General features: G+C 36.2%; 1 long non-coding RNA gene across 2 annotated transcripts in view; it reads left to right on the plus strand.

Annotated features, from left to right (window-relative positions):
- The first annotated feature begins 560 nt into the window (after positions 1 to 560).
- LOC104860897 overlaps positions 561 to 11914 on the plus strand; it is a 54306-nt gene continuing 42952 nt past the window's right edge. For both annotated transcript variants that reach the window (XR_779846.1, XR_779845.1), the window contains exon 1: positions 561 to 639. This is a non-coding gene — a long non-coding RNA (uncharacterized LOC104860897). The remainder of the gene's footprint in view (positions 640 to 11914) is intronic.

Raw genomic sequence — 11914 nt, forward strand, 5'->3', positions numbered from 1 at the left:
TCATGTGTAAGGGTACATTGTCTTTGGGGCAAATGTTTTATATTTCCATCATCTGGGGAAGCAACAGTGCTAATGTACCCAGAAGATAACATTTATAACCCTGCATTTGGTATATGAAGAATAATACCACCTTGACACATTATATTGTTCAAGGATTGTCTAAAGAATCTGGTTAAAAGAAAAAATTCGCAAAATCTTTTATTTTTCTGATGTTATCTGAAATCTTTTCCCTGCAGAATTCTTTGGGTTCTAAACATTCTCTCTAATATAGCTGAACCTAAGAAGAGAGAAGTGCATGACTCTAAAAAAATGGAAACAGAAGTGAAGAGGGAAAAACGTTTAGGTTTAACTATTTAAACCATGAGTGTCCTCTGACTGCCAATGTATTTAATCTCTTTTTCCTAAATTCACACACAAAAAAATCAGAAAATACAAATTGACAATAATAATTCCTGTGGTCATTCCTAGAGTTACTGTAATAAATCAGCACAAACTAGATGACTTAAGATGGAGAAATGTATAATAGTTTTCTTTTATTTGTGTTATGTTTGTAGACCCCAGTGGAGGCCAGAAACTGCAGATACTGCCGGATTCTACTTATATCTACTCCCGGATGTATACAACCATCCCTTACTTCGAGTAAGTCGAGTAGTCTCCCTCATTTTAAGGACTCAGTGCTTTCTATCACGTTTTCTTTTCATGTTTTCCACACCCCACTTTAATAAGTTTACCATCTTAGTTAACAAATTTTATATTGTGGCAGTAAGTTTAACAAATTGAAAGCTGGGCATGGTAGTACACGCCTGTAATCCCAGCAATTGGGAGGCTGAGGCAGGAGGATTGCTGTGCATAGCCTGGGCTGCATAGTGAGTTCCAGGTCAGTCTCAACTATGTGGTGACACCCTGTGTCAAAAAACAAAAAACACACAAACAAAAAATTTAAGTGTAATAGCAAAAGTACCACAAATATCCTTTTCCTTTTTTTAGAAAATTAATTGTTTACTGATACATTTAAGGTATACAATATAATGACATTCATCATTGGAAATTTGCACTTTACGTAATCCATCTTGGTTCTTGTTTTTTCCCTATTTTCCTGACGTCCCTTCAACCCCTCCATTCCTCTCTATTGTATGACACTATCAACAGAACATTCATTCTGGGTATAAATTGTAGCACCCTCAGTATTCTTTTTTTTTTTTTTTTTGCTTTATATAGTCAAGGTTTTCAACTTATTTATAGGGTTTACTGTGCAGCTTTTCTTTAGCATTTTGAAATTGCCAGCACCCGTCCTATTGCCCTCTGGAGACACTACTAAGTACAATGTGGGTTACCTGAACACAAGCATTTTGGTGCCATGACAGGCGCATCTGCACTGAGAGGGCTATTCCGTAACTAACGAGGGAGTAGTTAGTGTATACACCGTGAATACCGTGGAAAAGGGGTGATTTGTTTCCCGGGCAGAATGGTGTGACAGAATGTGAGGTTTCATCATGCTGCTCAGAATGGCACCCAATGTAAAACTGATAAATTGTTAATTTCTAGATTCTTCTAGCTAATGTTTCAGGTAAGAGTAGACTGACACTGTGGAAAGTAAAACTACAGAAAAGGAGAGTACTGTAGTCACTCGCAGTTCTGGAGATCAGAAGCCTAAAAACACGCTGGTGGCCCTTGAGTTGTTCTGAATGTTCTGAAGAAGATTCCATTCCATGTCTCTTTGCTAGCTTCTGATTACTTCCATAAATCTGTGATATTTCTTTGCTGATAGATAAGTCGCTCTAATCTCTGCCTTTCCCTTCAAAGAGCTTTCCTCCTTGTGTCTCTAGTCTAAAAGTCTCCTTTGTTTCATAAGAACAGAAGTCACTGCGTAGAAGGTCACCTTAAATCCATGGTGCTCCCATCTTAAGATCTTTAGTTATATCTGTATTGACACATTTCAGATGAGGTCACACTCACAGTTAACAAAGGTTAGGGCTCAGGTAAATAACATGGGAAGATAGTACTCATTCTACTGTAATAGTCCCTCTATTGCAAAGCAGTCAAATACACTTAGTGTCACATTTGTCTTATGCTGTACAGCCTCACAGGTTTATTAGATGTTCACATACACCCTAAGCAACTTGAGGGGTTATGTCCCAGTGGGGCACAATAAAATAAAATTTGAGATACATTCCTTTGTTTAGTTTATAATAATATAATATTACAATCCAGAATGTACAATTTAAAAAAATTATCCTATAGGCAGCAAGCCTGTCTTCATCTCTTTGTCACTATTCGAAATCAGATACTCACATTACCGCCCAGGTGGGCTCGAGCGTTGATGTAGTATCTGACACTCAAAGATGCATCTGGGCACCCCACTGAAAGCTCGCCCTGCTCCTGCTTGGAAACCTCTGATAGATAATAATATTTGGAAGCTCGGCGGCTCATTCTGCTGTTCATTAAAAATAAATGACTCTTGGAAAGAATATTAATTATAATAAATTTTTTCCATTTAATAAAACTCAACCTTTCGAAATGGGACTGCAGGTGAAGTTGGACAGCAGAGGTGAAGGGTGCATCAGAGTGAGCAGCCCGTAGCTCCAGGGCTTCCCTGAGAGCAGATGGTGCTCAGAATCAGTCCACGTATGATCATTTCATAATAAAGATTAAAGTCGTATGTCCCCTTACAGGGGTGTGCTCGGCTGGCTGCTACTGTTCTGAAACTAGCTCTTGGCCCACCTTGTTCCATGTGAGATTTTTTTTCCCCATTCTATGTATCTAAATCATTTCATATTTCCAATAATAAACTGTCCATTAAGAAGTTAAGATTTCAGAAAAAAATGCTAACTCTATGTTATCGTTGTTTTTCTGTTGTATGGGCCCATTAACGTTGATTGCAAATTTATTATTGTTCCAGATCTTAATCTTCCAATAATATTTTGAGTCATCCATGTGTTTTTGCCATAGTCAATTTCCATGCCACGTGATATTGATAATTAGACAATAAAAGAGGCTTTTTTTTCTCTGAGAAGCTGGCCTTGAAAGTAAAGAAATGTGGGTGTTATAACAAGGTAGCAGCTGTAACTGAAATTCTAATGCACAGCGGGGAGTCAGATCCAAGGCAGTTTCATTCTTCTTGTGAGTTGGCTGGGAGCCATTATTTCCAGGGGATAAAGAAGAACATTGTTCCTGTACGTGACCACTTGTGAGTTTCCATGGAAAGCCCACACAAGACCTTGGGATGATTGTGTGCCCCAAAGAAAACAACCAGTGAACGATTTTTGAGGCAGTCTGTGTAAGCCTAAATTCTTGAAAGCATTCAGGTGGCCATACAGTCAAAAGAATATATTTTTTAAGCATCACTTAAAACCAATGATACAGTTAACCCTAGGAAAGGGCAACTTGGTTCTGTCTTAGTATCTGTAATGTTTTCCTCTGCTGTATTGGACCTACCTAAGGAGCTGATTTGGATTTGCTGAGCAACGACTCATTTTCTATCTGTTATAATTTGTTATAACCTTCACTAAGTATCTTTTTTTTTTTCCTTTTCATTTCATTCTTCTTTGTTTGGTTGTATTTTAGTATTAAAGATCAAACCCTGGGCCTTTGTATTGAGCTATAACCCTGGACCTTGATAAAAGTATTTTTGAGACAGGGTCTTGCTAAATTGCTCAAGCTGGTCTGTGATTTACAGTTTTGTGTTAGCATAGCAGAGTGCTGGGATTAAAGGCATGCAGTACCATGCTCTGCTACCAAGTACCATTTTTAAGGCATCTTGGTGAACATATGTTATAAATGCAGAAAAGTACATTATATAAAAAATCTTACAGGGACAGGGTTGATTTTGTCAAACTGACCATACTCACATGACCCTCACAAGGCATGAGATACTACCAAAAAACATCATTGTGCCTGTCTCCTTCCTTTCAAAATGAGTAGCTATTCTGACTTCTGACATCATAAAATTTTGTGTGCTTTATATCAGTAGAATCAATGATATAACCTTTTTCCTGGATTTTTTTTCGCTTAGCATTGCAGTAATGTGAAGTAATCTGTATTTTGCTACGAGGTTAACACTTGGCTATTCTCATTGGTGAACCCTGTTTCATTGTGAGGATATGAAACATTCACCAACTTTACTGATGACATAATTTAGGTGGTTTCTACTTTGAGCCAATTTTGAAAAGAGCTCCTCAGAACATTCTAGCACATTATTTATGTACAATTGTATAAGGCTTATGTATCTTAGAGTAGAATATTAAGGACTTTGCTTCTGAATTTCTGTTCAGTTTTGTAAATCCACATACCGGTTTAAAGTGGTTTCTTCGCCTGCCTGTATTTGTGTTAACATGTGGTGTTGTTACTGCCTACATTGACTTGGAAAGCTGATATGTTTTGTGCTTGTCCACTATTGCTAAGGCTAAGTAGCTAGCATAAAAAACTTGATGGAGGAAATACTTATTTGGGTTTATGGTTTCAGAGGGTTCAATCCATGTGCATCTGGCTCTAAGACAAGACCATCGTTATTGGAGGAGCATGACTGAGGAAAGCTGCTCAATTCATGGTAGCCATGAAGCAAATAGAAGGGGAATAGCCAGAGAAGAAGGGGCCAGGGACAAGATACACACTCCAAAGGCACACTCCCCACCAGTGATTTATATCCTCTAACTAGGAAATGCTTCCTAACAGTTCATCCCATTAATGCGCTTATTAATACATTGAGCGACTCTATGTAGTTAAAACTCTAGATCCATTTGGTTCCCTAGATCCCATCATCTGGCAAACAAGACTTCCATACAATGAGGCTCTTTGGAAATATGATGGATCCCAACCACAACATTGTATGATGGGACTTCAAGTTAGCAAAGGATGATTGCCCCCACAATTACTGAGCAGATGAATTATGATCTTTATATCTAGTATTGATTATTAAATTTTTGCTTATTCATTTTATCTCCTTAATGTTTATGAACTCCTTTCTCTGTTATACAGTGCTATTTTATATTTAGTTTTTTAATATTTTAACTTTCATACAGTTTACGTAACTGGTCCAACTGCTTTCAGTCACTACTATCTCTATCCTCATGAATACCTCACCAAGAGTTGGGTGGTCAGTGGCAAATATTCATCCCCATTTCCTGTTAAGAGTTCTATTTCTTAAAGTTCAATTATAATTTGATTGCTTCAGAATATTCAATGCTAAATCTAAGCTAAGACTTCTCTTTTCCACCAAGCTCCTGCATTTATACATAAGTTATCATCTATTAATCTTTCCCTGTCTCAGTATTGGTATTTTTTTAGGCTCTAGCTTTTTCCTTTATAAATTTTACTTTTAAAACTGAGCTTTACTCCTGTAATCCCAGCACTCGGGAGGCTGAGGCAGGAGGATCTCTGTGAGTTCGAGACCAGCCTGGGCTACACAGTGAGTTCCAGGTCAGTTTCAACTACATAGTGAGACTCTGTCTCAAAAAACCAAAAAAAAAAAAAAACTGAGCTTTTACCCATATATTGGACACAATAGAAGTTTATCATTCTGTTCTTTGTGACATTTAAAAAAATATTGTGCATTTTTGTAATACTATGTATATCATAAAATTTGTCTTTTCTGTAGATTATAAAATACATCTCAAACAATTGCTGGGTTTATTTAGTACCCCAGATAGCTTCGATAGTCATTAGCACGTGATACATACTTATAGATAAAGATGATATAATGTTGACTGATTTTATTATGTAGCAAACTTTTATTCCCTTTTTTTGGTTTTGTTTTTTTTTTTTTTCCTACCGGGTACTGAACTGAGGACCTTGTGCCTATGAGGCAGGTGGTGGCACCACTGAGCTAAATCCTCGGCCCACATGACTGATTTTATTTTAGGTACTGCTATTTTCAGTTATGGACTTGAGTTGTTTCTTATGTGTCTTACTATACATTGAAGTCAGGTGCTGATATGCAAAGTATAATTCTTAACCAGTATTGATTCTTGATGATTTCTTTTGTTATTAATGCATTATGTATGAGCTGGAATACTGTCCTCACATGGAGAATAAGGCATTAGCCAGCTTTTTAGAGGGCATAAAGTTATATTTGCACAATATTCTAATCCTCTACATGTCAGAACTTAGTCAAGGTAGGTAATACCAGCTTAATATTACTGATCAGAATCTTCACAAAAATGCAAGGTCTCCCTCCTACATGCTGGTCAGTGACCTCACCTCCCTCCAGGCTGATTGCCAATGCATGGCACTTTGCTGACTTGGCAGAGAGGCTTCTGGAATGCTCATGTAACTGCAAGATAAATTACGTTTCCATTCTGGATGTGCATTTTCAAAATGCTTAGTGTCAAGTCTTATGCCTTGTTCATTTCCTTCAGCTTTCTTTTTACTTTTCAAAAACTGAACAGCACATGTATCAAATGTGTTAAATTGATGATTTCACTTGCTGTTATAAAGTACCTGTAGTGCTTATCCCATCAAGCCCCAGGGCCTGAATTTACTTCACAGGATTGTAAGTGCTGGAGGTTTAACTGGTGCATGTGCAAAGTGTTTGTCTTAAACTCGAAAAATCCTGAGCTCCTGTTCTCTTTTGTAGCTATCAATCCTAAATTACAACTTCAGTTTTATGACCCTGAGAAGGGGCTGTTGTAAAACACAATTGTTGTACAGGTTTTATCCTTTCTACAATGAAAAGGAAAAATGTGTGTACTAACCTTCAATAAACATTTAGAAGATTATATTGAAGGCTCTCCAGATCTGGAAGAAATCTGTCAGAAGTATTGCTGAGTCTACAAGCTACAGGAGAGAACTAATATGACTGGCATACTTTGTTTCTCAGTTGCTAAATCCAAGTGAAGAGTCCTCCCAAAGACAAATGCACTACTACAAATATAAGGGAAACACAAAGAGATTTCTGACTCGCAGTACAAAGATGTAGAAAATAAAATAGGAGCTGTTATTATCACATTGTGATTCTAAAAATCATATACATCCTCTGTGCTTCTAAATTTGAAGTCTAAGTTTTCGCAAAATGCTGTTGATTCCTGTCTAGAATGTTATGAAGGTTTCATCAACCCAGACTACAACTCACATGCTTTCTGTGATTCATGAAACACAATACTTTGTCATGTCTTCGAAAGTATTAAATTCTTCTTAGAGCTGTAGAGATTACACCCTCTAACACTTGAAGGAAAATTTGTAAGTCAGGTAGTCATTATAAATAAGAATCTTGCAGAGTCTTTTTGGTGGTGTTAGAGCAGTAGATTACTAAACCATACCAGGTCAGGAAGGATAGATGCTCGTTGCCATCCCCGATACTCAACTATCATCTCAAAAGTAATGTAGCATTTTTAGTCTCTTAAATTTGGCCTATAAGAGGTGTAAGCTCAGTATCCCTAGAATCTGAACTGAATGGGCAAAGTGATAGAAGTAAAGAAGGAGATTTAAAAAAAAAAATAAAGACACATGTATAGAGCTATTAGAAATACAAAACTTTTGAGAAAAAAAAAAAAAAACAAGCACTGACTTTGACCAAACATAGGTGTGACTGAAGAAAATGACGCAGTGAACAATACCATTTAAAAATTTCATCAGGAAAGACATTGCTGGAATGCCGAAGAGACGTCTTTTTTCCAGGCATACACATATCATTATTGAATTGTCAGTTAAATACTCCTAGGTTTTTCTGCTCTTGAAAATATTGTGAAATATAATTTCGATTGTCACACTGTAGTAAAAAGTGATATACATTCCAAAATGGGGATCATTAATTTCATGTACTTTTGACAGTTCTATCATTTCTCTGATGGTTACAGATGTTGTTCTCCCTCTGGTAACTTTAATGAGCGTGCTCCTTTGTACTGACAACCTGCTTATGTTTGTAAAGCATATAAACCTGACTAGTATTCGTAATTATTATTATAATTCAAGGAGGGGGTTAGCTAAAGTATAACTGCTCTGTGACTTTACCCATTGTAAAAAGCATATGGAGAAAGGAGAATTTTTTTAAAAAATTAATTCTTTACAAATTTCTGGAAATTTTCGATGATTTGAGGTCCTAGCTGGATGTCCAGAGTTTGTTGAACATAGGTTTCGTGTTGTTGAAATCAGTTCGTCTCATTCCCTATAGTCTCTTTGACTCCATGTGAAACACATTGAATGATTTAGAGTTCGTAAAACAAAATAGAACTTCATTGTTTGGAACAGTGATTTCCATAGAATTGCTTTCGTGGGTTGAAAGGCACCCCTGGTAACATGGTTTGGCGTGAGCACCACATTTATGTGTCCCTATTGGTAATTCACATATATTTCTTTCACTTGGAGTGTAAAATAATTGGATTTTATTTCCATTGAATAGAGGCAGAATAGTGTTCAGAAGGGTAACATGACTTGCACAGGGTCACTAAGCTAATTTTTTGCAGAGCTGAAATTAGAAATGAATTCAGCCGATGCCAGTGTTTGCTTTGCACTTCTCCCAGGCTGGCTTTGTTATTTGCTCTGTGTGAAAATAGGTTGGGCTCTTAGTTGTTACTTATTGGAATGAGTTTAAAAAAATTATAGTGTTACTATAAAACCTCTGTTAAACTAACCTATTTTTTCTTGCATGGCAATTTTAAGAAATCATATCCTCAATTGAAAAGTTATTATCCTTTAATCAACTTCTGTTAATTTTCAGGAAACTAACATACTTCTCAGTATAGTGTCAACTTCTGCTCTCTGATTTTTATTTTCTTTATGTCTTTCCACCGACAAGTAATAATGATAATGCTCCTTCATGTAGGACAGAAGTTATATGTGTCCAAAACATTTGTGCATCAAGCCTTGCATTTATTTGGAGACAGCATTCAAGTTATTAGATTGACAAAATACAGTAGTCATCATTTTCTCAGTTTTCATGCTTAAGGTCTCTAAAGGTCCAATGAGTTCAGTCCAGGCCAAGCCTTTCTTAGCTCCTTGGTTCCTGTGGAGTAGTGGTTCCTAAGGAGGAAAGCTTTTTACAGGCGATATTTGCCAATGTCTGGAGACTCTGGGCCTGAGCTGGCATTCGTGGTGAGGATATGGAGGCTGCTCATCATCCTGAAATTCACGGAACCCGGTTCCACCATGAAGAATGATTTGACTGAAAATATCCGTAGTACTGATTTTGAAAAAGTTTGCTTTCTAGAAATATTTGTCAATATTCCCTCTCTTTTATTCTTCTTTTAAAGAGTAAAATACTGATTTAAGGATGGCGCAATGACCATTTAAACCCAATCAACTATAGATTAACAAATACCAGATTAGCAAAAGGAAAGCTCTCCATTTTAAAAGTAAGCGAGGCTGTTTATGAATTTGAATTCTTCTACTAAATAATATATTCCCTTTGGGCATATTAACCTTAATATTTCCTTACCTTCTCTGTGTCTTAATTTCCTCTGGTGTAAAAAGTAAGAGTAATTTTAACCTTATAAGATTTTCTACAGGATTAGAACTTATTATTTTCCTTCAGTCCTTTGCAGGCCTCTGTCTCCCTTGTGCATTTGAAGTGTCAAGTCCATAGGGGTGTTTGAAAATACCTCATAGTGGTGACCTATGGGTTTCACCCATTGTCTGGACTTTAGCACCAGTAACGTGATTTGTCTTTCCAGTCCCCTTCCACTGGCAGATCTGCACCAGTAAGAGCCCACCTCTGGCAGGAAGTGCCTGATTTTCAGAGCTTCACAAGAGTTTCCCTGAACGAGGAGCATAATTGATGGAAATTATGATTCCTTGATCCACTTCACCCGTATTTTTCTTTCTCAGAATGAGAATGAGCTCAAAGTATGGTATACAGTCTTTACCAAAGCCCCACAGGAGACAGCACAACCATACAGGAAAGAGAGCAGATATGCAGTTAGTTAGAATTGGGTTCAATCCCATTTGCCTCTTTTATAGCTGTTTATTTCTGTGCTTCACTTAGTGTTTCAGAGTCGGAGTTATAATTTCCACTAAAATAGTGTTGTCCTAGGAATTAAAACAAACAATAGATGTAACATATTCTTAGCTATGTGCTTCACAAACGGTGGTCAGTTATTTGTTGCAATTCCTAAGTATTTCTAAGGGGAAAACATTAAAAGACTACCTTCTAGAGGCCTATAACTATGCCTAGTACTAAACCTTATAATAAAGAAATATAAAAATATTTTCCTGTATATGCGTATGATAAAAGTTAATTTATAAGTTAAACACAATAAGAGAATAACATCTAAAAACAGAACATTTATAAGCATACATTATAATAAAATTGCCAGCTTAACTCCTCCTACCCTTTGAAGCAATTTTAAAATAAAATTAAGGTTACTTGATCACAAGCTCAGAACCCCCAGAAAATGGATCTGACCTTTTCCAGTTTACTAATGAGAGTGTAGCATAAGAGGGCAGCCTATATTGCATGTCTATGCTGCAAATAGGGATAATTCATACCTGGGACAGGCAGGAGAGAAATAGAATAGGGCAATGGAAGATTTTGCCACAATTTTCAACTTATTGTTTATTTCTGGAATTTTACATCTAATGTTTTTGGAACACGGTTGATTTTGGGTAACTGGAACTACAGAAAGACAACATCTCATAAATACTGGAACTGTACCATGTGCCTAAATCGTGCTTCAGTGATGAATTCTATCTAGACAGCGTGAAATTCGCTTGATGTCAAACCTCTTATTTTTAAAAACTAAGACATGTAAGTTCAGTTTCCACAATGTATATTTGTATTTATCTTTGTAAGTGCAAACTGCTTTTGTTCCTGAAATGCCCCAATCAGTATGATGTTATTGAGTATTTTGTTTTAAAGAAATCTCTACTTCCATCTGGCCATTACAATCTAAAATTCAAAGTTTTACTTTGATGCTGGGTCAGTACTCTGCGTTGTAGTAGCTCTGATAGTTGGAGTCTTGAATTGGCAGGATGATTAGGAAAACACTAGCCTCATTCTAAAAGTAGGAAATATGGGAGGGAAAAAAACCCTTTGTCTCATTTTCAGAGGCTTCTTCTAGTTGTCTTTTCATACCTTCATTAAAATATGCTTACTAAGAGACTGTGTGCTGATAAAAGAAAACATGACTAGTAGAGAAAGGAAAAATTAAAATTGTCTCTATAACTTTTGTTCTAATTAAACAATTTACTCCTAAGCAATTCTAATGTTTTTGATACCTTCATCATTTTGTGAATCACCATCACAATTTAATTTAGCAAGAAGAAATCAGATGGACAGTGCAGTGCCATAGGGCAAAATACCTTAAGACAAAGCTGTTCCAAAATATTTCTGGACAATTTCTTAATACATAGATACTGGAGTATAGAAGATCATGAACAATAAATGTTTACTGGGACATCTTGAAATTCACACACTTATTGCATTAGTTCATAGGACAAAAGACATTCTCAGTTTTATTATTGGTGCTTTAAAATCATCTAGACACTTGTATCACTATTAATATTTGGCAAATAAAATCACTGGCTTATGATTCTGTTCAACTCTTCACCCTTTTGTTGATGTATATATTCGTTTAGTAAATACCTGTTAACTAGTTAGGAATTTTGGTGTATTAATAGTTTCTTTAAATAGTCTTGTGTATCCAGTGTTAAAAGTTAGGTGCAGAAGTTATAAAAAACAAAGCAGTGAAGGAAATATATTGATATGAAGGAAATAGAGAGTCAAACAGTCACAGGAACATAAATAATAAGGTCAAGCAAGGCTTTACAGGTGAGACGATAATCATGTTGGAATATGTGTGGGTGCATGTGTGAGCATGGGATACACGGAAAGAAAGTGAGAAGATATCCAGATGAAGCAATAACGTTTCAAAATGTGAAGTGTTTTCCAAGACTCTGTTACATCCCATACCTTCAAAGTCTTGCTAGACGCCTTAAGGATTAATATAATTTGTTTTCTAACCTTTTTTTTTTTTTTTTTTTTTTT

This window comes from Fukomys damarensis, unplaced genomic scaffold (genome assembly GCF_012274545.1).
Source record: "Fukomys damarensis isolate Sample0158 unplaced genomic scaffold, DMR_v1.0_HiC HiC_scaffold_9, whole genome shotgun sequence".
NCBI classification, from domain to species: Eukaryota; Metazoa; Chordata; class Mammalia; order Rodentia; family Bathyergidae; genus Fukomys; species Fukomys damarensis.